Source organism: Mus caroli, unplaced genomic scaffold (genome assembly GCF_978045245.1).
Source record: "Mus caroli unplaced genomic scaffold, Mus_caroli_1 scaffold_7, whole genome shotgun sequence".
In the NCBI taxonomy this organism is placed as follows: Eukaryota; Metazoa; Chordata; class Mammalia; order Rodentia; family Muridae; genus Mus; species Mus caroli.
This window is the reverse complement of record NW_028227262.1, coordinates 103,722,446-103,742,387: the sequence shown is the minus strand read 5'-3', so window position 1 is coordinate 103,742,387 and position 19,942 is coordinate 103,722,446. Positions and strand designations below refer to the sequence as shown.

The 19,942-nt window shown below is 36.5% G+C and overlaps 1 protein-coding gene across 1 annotated transcript in view; it reads left to right on the top strand.

Moving 5' to 3' along the window:
* Positions 1-19,942, top strand: part of Cntnap2 (contactin associated protein 2) — a 2,252,040-nt gene that overhangs the window by 642,255 nt on the left and 1,589,843 nt on the right. The window lies entirely within an intron of this gene.

Below are 19,942 nucleotides of genomic sequence, written 5' to 3'. Positions count from 1 at the left end.
ATGTCCAATAAGTCCTTCCTCTGCAAAATATGTGGCTGGAGTCATGGCTCCCTCCATGTGTACTCTTTGTTTTGTGGTTCAGTCCCTGAAATTGTTCTTGTAAGTTTCTAACGTTGAGAATTTTCTAGATTTAAACATAATCTCTACATGAGTGGCTCATGATGGAGACAATAATGGAAAATAAGCTCACAATCACTATCAAATAAAAAACATGTCCTTCTAAGAAGAATTGTAGAAATAACTCATCTCAGGCCATTAAATATGCATCTCTAATGCATATATGCTGAAATATGCAACATATAGGAAATACATTGGAGGGAAAGATTCATTCAATAATAAGTTTTCATTACTTGCTGAAGATAACCCAAAGCCTCAGTCATAAGTTATAGAAAGGTGATCTTCAACCATAAACAGAATAAAATGCTGTGCTTATCTACTTATATATGCATTAAGATAATATTAAAGAGGACTGGGAAAGTGTTTAGAGCCTTGATTTACTTTGACAGTGGTTAGCAGTTAAGGATAGTCATAATATTATTGAATCAAGATATGTTTAAAAAGTAAGATTGTCCAAGATAATTTGGACACTTCTGGTGATAAATATTAATAACAAGAACGATTGCTTGTGGGAGAACCCTCTGAAAACAGCCTGTGTGGAGAAGGAAGGCTGGGTGTGTACAGCATTCTCTGTCTCTGCTTATGGTGTTGATGCATGAGCTTCTGTGATCTTCTACCATTCCGTTATTAACTTTATCTCGTTCCTTTCACGTTTCTCATTAAAATTAGCATAGTGATGAATGATGAGTAATGAGTGATGATTTCCAGAAGATTCTGTATGAGCTAATCATGAAACTGTAACATTACCAACAAGTATAAGGTGTAATATAAATATTGTGAGATGCATTTAAGTGCTAGTAAGCATTCCACATAATGAGTCTTATTAGAGCCATGACAGAAATACCAAGAGTAGTGACAAATGAAAATTCATTCACTTCTAACAGTACTTGAGGATTTTACAGTTATACCTTAAACATTAAGCAATGGAATTTTAACTTTTATTTTATATATATATATATATATATATATATATATATATGCTTAAGCTTAGTAGTGATGATAATTAAATATTAGATTTTATTGTAACCTGTTACTACTTAATATCATATAAGTTTGACTTTAAAGAAAGTTTAACAAAGTTGATCCACCTTTTGGTTCATAGAACCTAACAAGATGAAATTTTCAGGTAGTCAGAAGATTTCAATGTTGATATTATTTGGAGCTTACATTTCTTAAACTTTCCTATAATGATCACAACCTAAGAAGAATGGAAAGGAAGATATAAATTCTATCTGTTCTATCTAGTGTGTGTGTGTGTGTGTGTGTGTGTGTGTGTGTGTGTGTGTGTATAAATGTGAGTGGCTATTGTCCCTATGATTGTTAAGGAAATGGGTTAAAGAGTGAAGAGAATATTATTTGAAGACTGGGTAAATGTTTTGAATGATTTAACTATCATTAGTACTGTATGTAAGAATGAGAAGAGAAAGTACAAAAATGCAAAAATAAAAAGCCACAGGGCCCCCAAAGGAGGAGCTAGAGAAAGTACCCAAGGAATTGAAGGGGTCTGCAACCCTATAGGTGGATCAACAATATGAACTAGCCATTACCCCCAGAGTTTGTGTCTCTAGCTGCATATGTAGCAGAAGATGGCCTAGTTGGCCATCACTGGGAAGAGAGGCCCCTTGGGTTTGCAAACTTTATATGCCCCAGTATAGGGGAACACCAGGGTCAAGAACTGGGAGTGGGTGGGTAAAAGAGCAGGGTAGGGGGAGGGTATAGGGGACTTTCGGGATAGTATTTGAAATGTAAATGAAGAAAATACCTAATAAAAAATTGGGGGAAAAAAGCCATTCCCTAGACTCAATAGTGCAAGCATTAACTCAAATCAAGTATAGTTACCTCCACTGGATCCACATAACAGCAGCCTTGTCAACATCAGTGTTATGAGCCCACCAGGCTTCAAGATGTGGTCCCTATGTCACAAAGAAGGACATGGTTAATCATGGTGGTCCAAAAATTTGCAAAAGTAAATAGGAATTTGAGACAGATTAACCTAGGAGGGTAGGGTGATCAGGAGTCCTAGTGAGGTGGGGGAAGAGTGATCTAGGCAAGGGATCTTATGTGAAATTGTTTAAAATATGGAAATTAAAGAATAGCTGTTGACAAATATTTATCATTCAAACAAAAGGAACAACAAATTATATAAGTGAGAAATATGAGCATTTCATACATTTTTAAGGTCAAGAATATTTAGATAAAAATGGAGCTTGAAGTGATTCCTAAAATGGCCTGTCCAAATATTTGATATGCAAGAATGTGAGCTTCTAAGTGTGCCTCATAAGCCAAATCTTCCAATCCTCTGATAACATTTAAATAATCTATCTTGTGTTCTGACTGACAAGGACAAATATTCCTATGAAATATCCCTTTACAATGTAAATGACAACATTCAGATAGTTAAATACTGATCCCCTTCATTGAGTCTATAAAGTTATACAACTCAAATTTGAAGGATTTTCAACGGTGTTTTCAAAGTTTCCTATATTTGGAGAAAAAAAAAGAAATATTGTATGTAACAATTTCTTACCAAAAGTCCATTCAATATTATATGAAATAAGAATTCCACTAATCAAAATTTTATAACTTGTAAGATTTATGTTCTAAATTTACTGGTATAATGTGAACACAGTATTTTTTTCTCTGTAGGATTTTTTTCATAAGCACAAGAAAATGTGTACACATTTCTAATCATTTTTAACAGAGTTTTGACCTCTTTCGGTAATAGTCAGCTGGTGTCAGACGAAATTAATTAACACTGTATGTACTTAGGGATTCCTACTGTGACAAAATGTATTATCAAATTTAAATTATAAAGATTCTCTACAAGAATATGTGAATATATATGCTGCCATTATCTAACATTTCAAATTGAAATTAATTAATTAGTTAGACACTTAAAACTTGAAGCTCTGCCACTTACTTACATAATTTCAGCACAAAAAGCCACACCTGTACTCACGAAGTTTCATTGTTTCAACAAAATTAGAAGCATCATAAACATCTGGAACACAGACAGATATTTGTGGGAAAACTTTACTTTTGACTATGTCAAAACACTATATTTTATTTTGGGAATGTCAAATCATTGACTGTATTCTCTTATTGATTCTAACACTTTGATAATGAAAGTACCTAAACTGCTTTCTTTGATGAGGCTGGAACATGTTGATTAGTAAGGGATACTTGATCTTTGGTGTCAAAGGTCTGAATGGAGCATCTTGACTCACTCATTGCTTTCCTGCTCTGAAAGATTCAACATTCCTCTGGGACTGAAATTCCTAATCTGGAAATTAGAGAAACTACCAGGATGTTAAGTTGCAATTATATAAGTGAGCAAATTCAGCAAACTATAAGAGTTTAGAAACACATTTTACCCTGCCTAGAAGCAATTTACACATCATGTCTGCAGTGATGAACACCTCAAATCTGTTCCCTCTGTCCTTTGCACATTCAATTTACCTTGCTTTATTTTCATGCATGACTTAAAATACCCAACAATACTGCCAATAAAGTAAACATGACTTAACACGGGAGGTAGACTATAAGTCAGTTTCTGATATGGTTTCCAAATAAACACTAAGAAAAGAGTGTCCCAATATATCAGTGGCTGGTACACTGTAGGCCTGGCCAGGGACATAGAGATCAGAGCCCTTACTCTGAGCCAAAAGCCAGTGTAGTGCTCGTAACAGATTATTTGTTATCATAATGATGGCTTTGCGTGCAATGAGCCATGTAAGGGGACAGCATTTAAAAATGAGTGGGTGATTCTTTCCTATCTTTTCAACCATTTGTCATAGCAGTTGCACTAATTTTCCAAATCATTTAAAAATCTGTTCTTATTAGAAATGTACAACATGCATGCCTCTGTTCCACACTTCAATAGTGAGCCTAGAATAGTATCTTTTTTGCTAATAACACAAACTATAAAAAACCTTCTCTTGGGTAGACCTTGTGTTCTCACCAGCCACAGTTTGCTAATGTAGTTTTCTTCATGCGTAGCTGATGATTCTCCTACTGATTTATACACACAAAGATGTTGCTACTGTTAGGTACTTGGGGGAAAGGCCAGGCAGGCATATTTGAAATAATTGTATCATTCACTAAGCAATAAAACAAATAGGAACTATCTCATTGAATATGTTTCTAAAAATCATCTTTTACATAAATAAGTAAAAAACTCTTAAATAATTATGTAGGATAAAATGGACTCCAAGATAAAGTCAAAACCATTTCCTCGGTTTTATGAAATAGCTTTTCCTATTTACACCTCTCCTTGACTGGCTGATAGTTTTAAATTTCATGAATTTTTAATAAGCCTAGTAGATATTCAGATCCCTTGCTACACACTAAAGTGCTTCTAGTCTGGATTTGATCACTCTTCTTTATTATATTTGTATAGTAAACATCTTTTCACATGGTCATTGATTCTTCTTACTTCAAATGGAACCTTCCCAGTATCTCTTCATTATAGCACCTTTCTAACAAATATGGCTACATATCAATTGTTTTTCCAAAATTTAGAACATAGAAGTAATGTCATTTTAAATTTGAATATGTTTTGTCACACACTGTTCATCAAAGAAAGGTGACATAATTGTAAGATATTTCTCATTGACAGTTAAATAAATAAGGTATTATTCTTTATAGTCCAATGAAATTTTCATCTATAAGGGTAAGTATTATGTATGTAAATATCATTATAATTTTTAAAGTACACTTAACTTCTTGAGATGTTTGGAAGTAAAGATGACCAGGGCTGGAGAGATAGCTCAGAGTTAAGAATGTATTTGGATTTTCCAGAGTACCTGAATTAATTTTCAAAGACTTATAATTGAAAGCATTTAATCACCTTTAACTCCAGATTGGGGATAGGGTGGGGTTCCTGGTGGCTTTGATTTCTATGAGAACCTGTACTCACATACACACTCTCCCTCACATACACAACTAAAAATAATGAAAATAAATATTATAAATGATTCTTATCATGACTATGTACATTCCTAAATAGTTTCACATTGGAATCACACAATATGGATTCAAGTTTTTCTTGTCATTAGATTAAGATTAGATTTGGGATTCAAATAAATATAAATGTTTATAATATTTATGGGTATCTACAAAGATTTTAAATAAAATAACAATTTCTTACCTCGAGATATTTAAGTGGCAAGTTTGTAGAAGAAGGAATTATATGCAAATACACCTAAATTAGACAACATAGAATACAGTAGACCTTGTTCCTGTAGACAGAAGACTTGAAAGAAGCAGGCCAGGAGCAAGTACTTGGTTCATTCAGAATACCCTGGCTGCCCAGGTAATGTCAAATATAGGTTTACAAATTTGTTATTTGGTATAGTTTTCAGGATCTGCATTATTTTTCTGATTTGTAAATGGGACTAATTGTAGTATTTGCCTTGTTTATCCAAGGGTATTTGTTTTATTGAATTTAAAATCTAATGGTTTTTAATTAATTATCTTTGTAAAGATCTTAGAACAAAATTACACATATTGGTTATCCAATTGCTATGAATTCTATAAATTTGAGATCTTCAAATTTGTTAATCTACTACATGACCTTATATGTGGCCTTGAAATTTGAAAATAAACTGTTTGGATTTGGATTTACAATGACATTATTCTTTGTGCTTGTTGGCATGTGTAGTATGTTAAAGCTTTGCTTGTCAGCCTGAAGTGAAAAATAACTCAAACTGTAGCTGGAAAATAGTTTAAAATGAATGCCACTTAAATCATAGTCTTATGAATTGCTACCCTGGGTCCTACATATTGCCATGCAAGCATGTCTAGACAGCCTGTTTAGGTCCTGTCTTTTTATTAGATGTAAAGAAAAATATAACTAAGATGTTTCTGTCATGTTTATTTTAATCAAGTCATGATTGTTAGCTTTGGAACTCCAAGGAAATAGATAAAACCATTTTAATTTACAGTATGCATTCATGTCTTCTTGGGCTAATTGAAAAAGTACAAGGTAAACCAAAAATCCAAGTTATCTTTTATATCTTTATGCAGGAAAGAGGAGAGAGGGAGAGAGAGAGAGAGAGAGAGAGAGAGAGAGAGAGAGAGAGAGAGAGAGAGAGACTCTAACAGGGAGTTTCTATTGGTATTTGTTTGTTTTTGACACAGGATCTTCTTATGTAGATCATGCTGGCTACCCTCCCGAGTGCTGTTGTTACAAATTTGAGGTACATGGTCTAACATAATGATTGGGGACAAGGGATTCTTCCTTCATTTTCTATCCACTTTTACACTGTTGTGAAGAATATAAATATGTTCATATATGAGGAGAGTGAAATAATATATATATATATATATAAGTTATATATAATATATATATATATATATATATATATATATATATATATATATATATATATATATAAGTTATAGGCACAGAAGGGAACCTGTGAATGTGCTTCTTAAATATGATCTAGGTACCAGCAGTGTCCAATACCCATGTCTCTGTTAGAAATGCAAAATCTCACAGACCAACTGGAGATCCTTAGACTCTATAGTTTGACAGACAAAACATACTGCTTAAAGGAAGTGTTTGTCACTTTCAGTATTTTAGGGGCTCATATGAGAAAGGAGAATTAGAATCAGCCTCCATGCCTCCAAGCTGGATGGTATAATTAAAAATAAAATTCACAGTGCCTTCTTTAGGTCTTCTTGTGTTGTTCTTGACCACTCCAGCCTCCTCATTCTCCAGCCCCTACTCTGCCATAAGACATCCTGAGCTTTGGCTATTGTTTGGCTGTGGGTCTTTGAATCTGTTTCCATCATCTGCTTGATGAAGCCTCTCAGAAGACCATTATGTTATGCCCCTGTCTGCAAGCATAGCAGAGTATCCTTTATAGTGTCAGGGATTCATTCTTGCCCATAGGATGGGTCCCAGATTGGTTCAGTCATTGGTTGGCCATTCCCTCAATCTCTGCTCCATCTTTATCCTTATATTTCTTGTAGGAAGGACAAATTTTGGGTAAAAGGTTTTATGTGTAGGTTGGTGTCCCCTCCTCTCAGTGAAAGTTGATTCTGACTACAGGAGGTGGAATCTCCAGGCTCCAGATACTTTGATGGTAATAGTCTCACCTGGGGTCACCTACAAAGACTCCTGGGCATCTTCCAATGCCAAAGATGTGCCCCCTCAATGATTTCTGTTCTCTCTACCAGCCTTCCCTCTCCTGACATCTTATTCTACCATGGTCCCTTCTTCCATGATGTTACCTTCCTTCATCTACATCCGATGTATACTTTATTTACTGAGTGAGATTCAAACATCCTCCCTTGGGCCATCTGTATTACTTAGCTTCTTTGGGTCTGTGGATGGTAGCATGATAATCCTGTACTCTATTGCTATTATCCACTTATAAGTGAGTACATACCATGTGTGTCTTCCTCCATCTGGGTTACCTCACTGTAGATGATATTTTCTAGTTCTATCCGTTTGCTTGCAAATTGCATGATGTCTTCCTTTTTAACAGCTGAGTAGTAGTCCACTGTGTAAATTTACCAAATTTTCTTTATCCATTCTTCTATTGAGGAACATCTAGGATGTTTCCAGTTTCTACATATTATGAATAGTGTTGCTATTACCTAAGCCTATGGAGGCTCAAAGAAACTGAACCAGAAACCAAAGAGCATGCATGGGACAGACCTAGGTCTCTTACACATATGTACAAGATGTGCAACTTTTTTTTCATGTGAATACCCTAACAATTGTACTAGGGCTATCTCTGACTCTGTTGTGGGCCTTTGGATCCCTTTCCCATAGCTAAGTTGCCTTATTTAGCCTCAATGGGAGAAGATGCTCTTAATCCTTCTGTGACTTGATGTGCTAGGATGAGTGGGTACCCATGGGTGTATCCTAAAAGACATGTATCCTAAAGGACACAGGCTTCCAGCTTTGCTCTGGCCACATGAAGGATTCTCCTTCAGACTGGATGAGGGTTAGGGCTGGTGAGGTCTGCTGAGATGCTAAACATTGTTTCCTAAGAAAATAAAGAGTTGTCATGCAGAGATAAGTAGATAGAAGTCTTACTAAGTAGAGAATCTTTTATTGAAGTAGGTACCTATGGGGCCCAGGGCTTTATAACAGCCAAATTCTTCACAACCCATTAAAAGAAAAAGAAAAAAAACCTTCATTTCATCATGAAATCTGGACTCATCCTTTCAGGTGATAGAGGTGAAATTAAAACAAGATCCATGAAGTGAGAATTCCTAGTTTTGCTGGAAACTCAGTTGTGTCACATAATATTTTTCTAGAAACTGTCTTATGAGAGTATGCTTTGGTGAAGCAGACACATAAAAGGATGTTCTGTTGAGAACATGCACATGGTGTTTTCTTGGAAGTTACTTGGTGAAAGGGCATGTGAAGTTTTGCTGAAGCAGACACTGAAGAGGACATGCAATGTTTTAAAGCATATAAGTATACTCAACAAACAGTAGACTGTGCTCTTGTATTAGTGTGCCTTGTTCTCTTTGCTAATCTTTGCTTATCATGATGTCCTAGAGAGAAATGCACCTAAGAATTTCTCTGGTATTCCTGCTGCTTCTTGCAGCTTCTGTGGACTTGCACAAATAGGAAGAGCCTTGTTACTTCTTCTGGATCAAGTTGCTGCTACTGTTTCATGCTTGTTGTTTAGCTAGTATATTGTACTACTGTCAAGAAAAGATTGGAATCATCCAAAGGAATGTTTCTAAACAGGTTCACAACCCCTGTTTCCTATTAACCTTTCTTTTCTGATACCTCTGGCAGTTGGTGGCCTAGAAAGGAGGTTGAAGAATTAAAGAACCATAATTTAAGTAGGTTTAGAAAAATCTAAGCTTACAGATCCATCTGTAAAAGAACTGTGGTAGATGTGTATCATTCTTCTAGGTCATGTGTATATACCAGGTATGAAAATCTTAAGGATTCACTGAGAGCATACACTAGCTATTTAAAGCCTTACAACTGACTTGATATTTCTCTATCTGCAGAAAAGTGAGGCAAGACAGAAAAAGCATGATGTCACTCACATCTGACCCTTACATCAAGATATACTGACCTTTTCATATTACATGGTACCAGAGGACTATTTTAGCTATGCAAGGATACCTAAGTGTACCACTTGCATATTTTGAGTAAATGAAAACTATATAACAAGCATGCACAGTACATATAAGACAAGGAAGATGAGATCAGGAGCTCTCCTGCAGACATCCAAACCTTGCTTCACTCTTTATTACTGTGTTCATTTGATTATGCTCACCACATTTCTATGGATTTAGTTGACTTAGCTCAAAAAGCACATAATACTACCTGAATAAAAACAAAACAAAACAAAAACAAAAAACAAAAAACCCAATGAGGACATATTGCTCCCAAATAAGATGGAAGAGAAGGTTTATTGTAGATATGAGAGAGACAATAGACAGCAGTACCTGGAATCAATCCTTGTTGGGAGGGAACAGATTTAGGATGGGAGAACCAGAAGCCAAGAGGCCAGGACAGTGGCAATCAAGAGTGGTAGCAACTGAATTAATGTAGCCAAAATGTCTGAGCTATAAATAGGTCAAAGCATGTGGGGAAAAAGAAAGCCCAGCCCAGTCCTTGGGCTGGAGAGTTTTATTTGTAGGTGGGGTATGCAAGGATGGAGGAAATTGAAACAGGTAGTCTGACTGACTATGTCTACTTTGGTATGATAATAGGGACTTCCAATGTTTGTCCTGAGTTCGAGCCCTAACACTACTTCAACACAGAGGGCTTTTAATAATTAATTCCTCAAAAATAAGTTGAGAGAAAATGCCACATAAATATAATTGACTCTTATCTCCCTATTTTTCTCTCCTTTATTTGGCAGTTTATTGCTGCTGTTATTGGTGTGGCTTGGAAGTTCATAAGACACACAAGAGAATAATAGGTAGGCTTCTCCTTGAGTCAAATTCAGGGACAATAAAAATCATGAAATTAACTTTAAGCAAAGCAAAGGTCACCATGTACAGCTTACAAGTAGTTTGTATTCTAGCCACTGTGCTGGTACCTGTTTTCACTGTGAAGTTGTGGTTTCTCTGTGTGTAACTCATAGATATAAGTTTGCCATAAAATGCATTTTGTCCATTTTGACTTTGAAAAGAATTAATAGAATATTGAAACCTTTTGCCCAATGCATTTGGATTGCTGGAGTTAAACTAACTTAATTATTGGTTGTAGTGACATGATCATTGGGACCAGAAGCTGGCTAGTTGATTGTATGTCTGAATGGCTCATTTCTCTACCATAATAGGATTTTTAGTTCCAGAGCAAAGAAGCATAGACATCTTGTTTTCCAACTGATATAGTATTTACGATAAATACCTGTACTGATCTCATAAACTTTGCTGACATATTTCAATGAGTCTGCCAGTAGGCTCACTGCAATCTCGCTTAAGTGGTTTATAATTGCATTAGGATTCAGATTTAGTGACATCTATGAAAACCCTCCTCTGTGCTTTAGCAAAGCAGTGCCCAATACTACAGGTGCTCCAATTAACAAACACCCAACATTTACTGGGGACTTAAATGCTTCATGCACATTATCTTATCTAATCTTTAATGCAAGAAGCATGAGTATCTGTCATTTATTGTTCAGCCCTGCAATAGGGCTGTGGATAGATAAAGTGGGTGCTTTCCGAGGAGGATACAGTGCATTAACAGTGCACCTGGGAGATAGTGGCTGAAATAGCAACTAAGATTATTGTAGAGTTCATTTCATCACATGTATACCTACCAAAGTAAACAACCCTACATGGAACTGAAATCACAAAATGGCTGAGATTTGAAGCCTCATCTGTTTAGCTCACCAGTCGAGGTCCTCATCACTGTTGTCCTTGTCATCTGTTCCTCTCAGTGCAAGTGAAACTTGGCAGGTTCTGATTATTTAAGAAGGTTTACACTTACTCAGAGAACAAGGGCAAAGCCTAAGGGATTATGTGTTTTTGTTGCTTTTTCTCTTTAGATCTCTGAAACTGAATTCCATGTAGAGTCCAGACTGGCCTTGAATTTGCAATCCGTGGTAGTGTGTGCTGGGATTACTAGCACACAGCACCATGGACAGCTCCAGTTTAAGAATTCCTAAGTAGGATCATACGCTTTGGTGTGATCTTCTTTCTTCTTGTGTTTCATATGGCCTGTGAGTTGTATCATGGGTATTCCAAGCTCATTTTGGCTAATATCAACTTATTAGAGAGTATGTACCAGGTGTGTTCTTTTGTGACTGGGTTACCTCACTCAGGATGATATTTTCAAGTTGTATCCATTTGCCTGAGAATTTCATGAAATTAATGTTTTTAATAGATAAGTAGTATGCCACTGTCTAAATGTACCACAGTTTCTATATCCATTCTTCTGTTGAGGGACATCTTGGTTGCTTCTAGCTTCTAGCTATTATAAATAAGGCTGCTATGAACATAGTAGAGTATGTGTCCTTGTTATACATTGGAACATCTTTTGCATATATGCCCAGGAGTGGTATAGCTGGGTCCTCCAGTAGAACTATTTCCACTTGTCTGAGGAAATGCCAGACTGATGTGAATGCTACAGTACTACTCAGTAGAGGGAAGAGAATAATCTATGGGAAGTAGAGGGAGAGAGGGGTATGGGAGGGAGAGAGGAGGTGGAGGAGGAAAGCAGGGCCAGTTAAGATATGGGAGGAGATGGGGAGAAGTTCAGAGGGTCAGGAATTTGAAAGGAGATGTGTAGCAGTAGGGGAGGGGGAAATGGGGATAGCCACTAGAAAGTTCCAGATGCCAGGGACTTAGAGGTTCCCAGAACCCAACAAGGAGAGCTTTAGCTGAAATACCGAACAAAGGGGAGAGAGAAACTGTAGAGACTTTATCCAGTAAAGAGTCATGGCCCCCAGTAGAGGGATGGGGCTACCCACCCACCTCAAAATTATTAATCCAGAATTCCCCTGTCAAAAGGAAATGTGGGGACAAAGAGTGGAGCAGAAACCAAAAGAAAGGCCATCCAGAGACTGTCCCACTAAGGGATCCATTTCATCTGCTGACACCAGACCCAGACACTATTGCTGATGCCAAGATATGTTTACTGACAGGATCCCTGAGAGGCTCTGCAAGAGCCAGATCAATACAGATGTGGATATACACAACCAAACATTAAACTAGTGTGGGGTCCCTAATGAGAAAGTTAAGTCAAGCTGAATGGCTTTGCAACCTCATAGGAAGAGCAACCAGATCCGCCAAAGCTTCCAGAGATTAAACTACCAACCAAAGGGTACACAGAGGGTACTCATGCCACAGCTGGATATGTATCAGAGGATTACCTATCTGGCATCACTGGGAAGGAAGCCCATTGGTCCTGTGGAGGCTTGATGACTCAGGATAGAGGAGCACTTGGCTGCAGAGGCAAGAGTGGGTAGGTGGGAGCACCCTCATAGAGGCAGGGGAGATGGAGGGGGGATAGGGAACTTGTGGAGGGGAACTGGAAAGTGGGATAACATTTGAAATGTAAATAAATAAAATAATCAATAAAAATAAATTCTAAGTAAACCAGGTGTGATGGCATACACCCTTGATCTCAGCCATTAGGAGGCAGAGGCCATCAGACCTCTGTAAGATCCTAACCAGCCTAATTGAAATTGCAAGGTCCAATTCAGACCACACAGTAGAACTCTGCATCAAAAACAAACAAATCCACCCCATACAGTAGGACCAAGACAAACTACAAGGAATTGTAAATTATACTAGAAGAAATCTGTTTTAATTACATTTATATCCATTAGATATATAGAAATGTACATTTTTAACACATCACTAGGATATTTTGCTATTTTGATACATACTTACAGGATAGAATGTTTAAATCAAGTTAAACATATCTGTTCTATTTTAATTATAATGAACCACATATATAAGATAAGAACATGTTTAGAAGAGATGGAGTAAAATTAAAGACAGTTGAATTTTCAAAGTAAAGATGGCAGAAACTATTTTTCTCTTCTGAGTAAAGGTTCCATGCACAAGATTGTGGCATGTAATACATACTCCTTTTGAGAACCTCACAAATTTACTCTAAGTATCTACATCTTAGTGGTTCGTATGGCCAGAGTTTACATTGTGCATGTCTTTGGGAGGGGGGGTGGTTTTTTGAGACAGGGTTTCTCTGCATAGCCCTGGCTGTCCTGGAACTCACTCTGTAGATCATGCTGTCCTTGAACTCAGAAATCCGCCTGCCTCTGCCTCCCGAGTGCTGGGATTAAAGGCATGTGCCACCACGTCTGGCTCATTGTATATGTCTTAACATTTTAAAAAAGTTCTGCCATAGATGTGCTATGTTATAAACATGTAAATGAATAAAACATACATTTTTTTGAAGTGAAAATATTCATACTTCCCCAGAAAGAGCTAGAAACTTCTGTTTGAAATCCCTATGAGTTAAGACTCCACAGAACTGCTGATGTTTGTGTTTGTTGAGTATTTTTGACTACTTCATGTGTCTGCATAAAACATAGATGGGGCGTTACTTTTGCCTACTCAGAAAACTCATAATCTGGTATGTATGAGAAAAATGTACCCAGGTCAAAAATAAAGTCTAGTTCAGTGGTGCGTGGCCCTTGTATGTATAACAGCACAAGAGGAACTGTAAAATCCTGTGGAGGCTGGAAGCATCCCAGATCAATTAAAGAGTAGTCTCTAAGATGAATCTCAGCTAGTAGTGTTTCAAACAATACAGCATGGACTGAAGAGCCTGGAGGAGATCAATGCTAGTCTGTCACCTTCTCCGGACAGCTCTGAATGACATAGCATGACGCTGTGGCCTAAGAAACAGAATGGCTGGCTGTGGCCACCCTTGTTTCCAGTCCTGCAATCTAAGAACTTGCCTTGTCCTTTTTAAATAACAAAGAGAGAATGGGGTTGTTGAGCATATTCTATCTGCGGGAACTTCCATGCAAAATCACAGCTTTTGGGAATACATATCATTTTTCTCAATTTTAATTTGAAAACTATGACTCATAAACTTCCCTATGATACCAGTAGTAAGCATACAAAGGACATAGGACTTATTCTTTCCATTCTAATATAAAAACCCTAATTACTCACTTAAAACTTTGCTGTCATGGCCACACATTGGATGACTTATATAAGAGAATCTCTCATACTGTTGGAGGGTAGAAGTTTGAAATCAAGATCTTGCTTTTGGAGGCTAAAGAGATGGTTCAGCAGTTAAGAACATTTGCTAATCTTGCAAAGTATCTGATTTGTGTTCCTAGTGCCCACACCAATTGACTCAGAAGCACCTATAGCTCAAGCTATAGAGGATTTAATACTCTCTTCTGGCCTTCACAGACATCTGCCTACATATGGAACACATACTACAGATACACAAATACATACACACATAAAGACACACACACAAAGACAAATTAATGGTTTTGTTTGTTTGTTTTTTTGTTTTGTTTTGTTTTTTTTTTTGTTTTTTTTTTTGTTTTTAATAAGATCCAGGCACTGATATTTTCTTCTGATTTCAGGAAGGAGCAGTTGCTTTCAGGTTTCTCCACTTGGATGGTAGACAACTATCTACCTTCTGCTTGGTATCACTTACTCCCATGTTTTCCTGTTTCTTCGTTTGACATTCTATTGACAAAGATTGTAGTCTTATTGTGTGGGGATTAGGGCATCATTTAACTCAGTACAACTTTATATATACTAGTTATATATCTGAAATACCTATATCTATGTGCAATAGAATGTTGAGTTTATTGGTTAGGGAATACACGAATTTGAGAGGTGACAGAATTCAATCCATACATACCTGTTAAAATCATTACAGCTAAACAATTTACTACTTACTAAAGCTATTTACATTCAGTGGTCTGCTGAGAGTACTGCATGTGCTAGAAAAACAAATTTGGTCAAATTAGAAGGCATGAAACAGGGCATGGGGATTCATGCCTGTAATCCCAACAGTTGGAAGCTTGAAACTAGACGGTCTCTGTGAACTCAAGGCTGGTTGAGCTAGCCTCAGAGACTGTTTCAAAATTCAAATGACAAAACAAAAAGAGCCACAAGCAGTCAAATAAAATAAATGAAATCTACATTACAAAATAGAGATGACCCTTTCCAAGAAGTGTTTGCATCAACCCACAATAGCTCAGGAAATATCCAGAGTCAAACCGTGAAAGATTTATTAATAGCTTCTTATATGTAATTCTCTGTGTTCATTTATTTATTAGAAAACTTCAAAGAAATATTTCAGAATTATTCTTTTGGGAAACAGATGACCTAAAGATACACATACATATATGAATAATCTATACACTAGTCATTGTATGTGAAAATTTGGCTTCAGAAAATGTCCAAGTTGCAATCTTCACTGAACATATTCTTGCCCAATAGCACCATCTGAATATATCTATATTATTTAAATGCTAATGATATATTAAGTTGTATTAAGAATTCAATACTTGAGAGTGTTTATTCTAAACATTTTTAGGTATGCCTATCATCAGAGAATTTCCCCAAATCTTTTGTAATTGAAATTGCATATTTATCCACCAGTTCCAAATGGATTATTATAGTGCCTATTAAATATGGCAGGTTTCCTTAGTGTATCCTTGCAGTTTACTCAGAGAAAGTTAAGAGATGTATTCCTTCTATTTCAGATAGAAAAACTGGGTTGCCTCTAGCGAAGTCATTGTTCATGATATGCAGTTAGCAAGCAGAATTATTCATTCCATGCACAGTGCTTGTCCTGTTTGTGTGTTTGTCAGTTTTGCTACAGTATACAAATTGGAAAATAGAGTTGTATATGATAGCCTAGAGCAACAGAGAGAGATTGTGAATTTATCATAAGGTTATTTAGGCTGTTTACATTCAGGCTGGCACAGCAAGTGTTTGATATCAGAATAAAAAAAACAGTATGTATAAAAGAAATTCCCTGTGCCTTTGCAAAGATTTTGTGCTGGTGATATATGTGGCTATATACAATGGATTTTGGCATGACTTATTTAAAAAGGTCAGAGTAAGATGAAATGTCTGTAATATGACAGCTTTATTCTTGCAATGGATATAAGAAATTTGACTTTATATTTACTTAAAATAAGCAGTTATGTCTGGGGTGTTTATTTTAAACTTTAAATCCAAAGGGCAAGAAACCATTATTCAAAAATATTTTATGTTAGGAAGTCAGGAAATGGACAGTAAAGCACAACACACATTCTTGTCTATAAACTTCCACAAGCTACTCTGTAGTTATTGTTAATCTTCCTCAGTTACATACGAAATAGCGCATGTGTCAAACAACAAAACCTATTTCTCAACTGATTTGGTTTATGTGACTATACACTTAGCATTTTTCTTCTTTCTTTTATTTATTTTTTGATTGTATATTTTCTTTATTTACATTTCAAATGTTTCCCCCTTTCCAGGTCTTCTCTTCAGAAAAACCCCTATCCCAACCCTCCTCCCCCTGCCTCTAGGAGGGTGCTCCCCCAACCAACCATTATTGTCCTCTTTTCTTTCTCATTAAGTTTATAGGTTAGTAATGTGTTTTACTATGGCATTTCATATATGTATGTTACTATATGTTCTAATTTTTCCTCATTTCACTATTCCTTCCCCTGTCTCCTCTGCTCTGACTGGTTTTATTTCTTTCCCCAGATAGTGTCCATTTCTGCTTTCATACCACATGCACTTTATAACCTCTCCCTATCCATCATTCCTAAAGGTCTTTCCCTCTTCTCTTAAATTATTTTCTAATTTTTCCTTCTTATACACATAAACATACACACATGTATATATAAACACATATGCATACATGCATGTGTTCACATGTGAACACATGTATATGCATAAACACATATACATACATAAGTAGCATGTAAATATAGAAATGCACAAGCAAGTATATATGTATACACACACATATATATATATATACATATAAATATATATGTGTGTGTGTGTGTGTGTGTGTGTGTGTATACACATGAATATATAGTACAATCTACTGGGTTCAATTAACTTTGTTCTTGTGTACCTGTGACCATAATAAACCATTTGGAATAGACATACTATGTGGGAGCTCATTCTTGGAAATGAATCTGATCCTGCCCTCTTAGAAGCCATTGAATTCCTATAGCACTTCTTCTATGAATTTCACCTGACCACACTTATAAGTCAAGTCATATTCTAAGTATGCAAGTCTTGTCCAGATAATGATATTGCTGAGCATCCATGGGTTCATTTTTCCTATCATGTCTAGCAACAGGGATCATGAGCCCCTGAGTCATATAAGCTTTCTGTCTCATATTCCAAGACTTACCCTGGGCCTTAGACATAGTTGGAGCTGGGAAACCTCCTTTCACTTACTCTCTATATTTTGAGTACCTGTAGATCTCTTTCAAAGTCCTCACTGTGAACAGAGCTTTTTGTTTTCATGTATACTCATTTGTAAAATCTTGGGAAGTCATTTCCACACTGCTTGATTTCTTTTCAGAAAACCCTTGTTAATGTTTTGATCTTTGAGTATTTGTTAGTTTTTCTCTAACAACTCCAAGTTTTCCATGTTACCATGAGGTCTTTAGTAATTTGGTGTAAATGTTTGCTAAAATCATACATGACTGCTGCTAGTGGAAAATCCTACTCACTGGGTTCTAACCTTGTTAATTCTTTGTGTCCAGTAGTTTGACATGTTTCAAAAAGTTGAGAGGGCAGGATGTGTGCTCCATTAACATTTCCCTTCAGTCTTTGATTTCTCAATGATATAAAATTCACAGGGAACCACAGTATTTGATTTTGTGTAAGTCCTCAAAAACATATATGTGGACTCATTAAGTGTTGGGTTTCATCAGCAAAGACAGGGCCTTGCATTGCCTATCAGTATCTAAATAATTATTTACTTTTGTTCTTGTTTGTGAAAGTCCAGTTAAGTATTTAGTAATAAATAAATATTAATGTACAACTTCTATACAAATGTATCATGAAAGTATATTTATATTTGTCTCTGTAAGTGTGATGAAGGAAAACAGAAAGTCAGGGAAAGAGATCAGGAAAGAAAGAACGGACTGGGAAAACAGAGGCAAAGCACATAGCATAGAGCAAAGTTGCAGCATCAGAATACAAAATAAAGACATCACTTGTATTCCTTAAGTAACCCTTACAATTTTCTTGTGAATTTGAAACTATTTCAAGTGATCTAATAAACTTGTTTGAAAGTCTTAAATTCAGCATTATAACTTAATATCACTGGGCTATTTTTCACACATGTTATTTTTTCTGTCCATGTGGCTTATGAGAGAACACAAATAAACATATTAATCTGAGCTCAATCATTGAAATCTAAATTTAATTTGGATATGGCCAGTTACCTAGAAGATAGGTGTTGTGTTAAGGAAATTAAAGATCAGATATGATAAGATAGAGGGAAAACAAATCAATAAAAGAATTATAGCTGCAAGGTAATGTTAGTGCCCATGTGTAAGGAATGAGGGGGTATTCGACTAATGTGGGCTGAATTGGCTGGAAAGACATGATGTAATCAATCTCTCTCTCTCTCTCTCTCTCTCTCACACACACACACACACACACACACACACACACACACACACACATACACACCTCCAAGAACTACCCATCATGTATAGATAGATATACACTCCTCCCTATGGTTGCTTCCTAGGACATTGGTAGCAGGAGGTGGTTTCCTTTGTGATTAACATTTATGAAATTAAAAAATATATTTTAGTCTCTTGTCAACTCATGTATTACATATGCAATATTGCTAAAAAATATATGGTTGGTCTACTGAACTGTGTGGCTGGAAAGTTGACTCAGTGTGTAAAGTACTTGCCAAATAATAGTGACGACCCAGAATTGGATCACTAACACTCACATAAAAACTAGCAAAGGGCAGCATCTACCTGTAACCCCAGATCCTGCAAGGCAGCGGCATGAGGGACTCAGTCTAGAAAAATTCATAGACACCAGACTCAGTGACATATGGTCTGAAAAAATAAAAAGTGCTGAGTAAGGGAGGAGAGCACCTGGCCTTGACCCATTCTCTACATATGTACAAATGTATATGCACACAAAAACACCCAAAGTAAAATACACACACACACACACACACACACACACACACACACCACTACTCGTCAGTCAAAGTTCATTTAGGCCATAGGTTTTTGTAGGCTGAGGAAGAAGCCACAGTTTCCTAAAGTCAGACGTAGCGAAGGGTCCCTTCACTGTAATGAACTCACAGTTCACAAGTCCCCTAGTGAAAGAAAATGATGGTCATAAGAGAGGCTGTGTGCATTCTGGGGTTGCAAACAAGCCTTTAGAAGGTCAGAGGAATTGAGCCCATGAGAACAGTGGGGACATGACCTTTGAAATGTTAAATGCTCCCTGCTCCTAGGTTTGTCACTCTGGCCCCACAGGAATTTGGAAAGTAGTAGGGGCAGATGACACAGAGCATACCCATGATAGACTGGAGGGCAGGGCCAATAGTCCATTTCAATATCTTCAAAATTCCCAGGTTTACTCCCAGTTATGAGACTTATCCCATCTCATTGAAGGAAACTGGTTGATTTTACCTCCACAAACACTGTTAATTCCATGTTCATTTCCCTCTGTTCCCCGGCTTCTCCATTTTCCATGTTTGTAGTCCTCCTGGTCCTAAGGGTCACTTTCCAGAGTTTTTTCTTTTTAGTTTTCAGCCTTTCTCAGATGTCCATTTTTTTGTTTGTTTGTTTGTTTCATGGTGTGACCTTGTCTGATATTCTAGATGACAGCTTCTTCACCTCCAAACTCTACTATCACATCTAGGAGAAGGAGC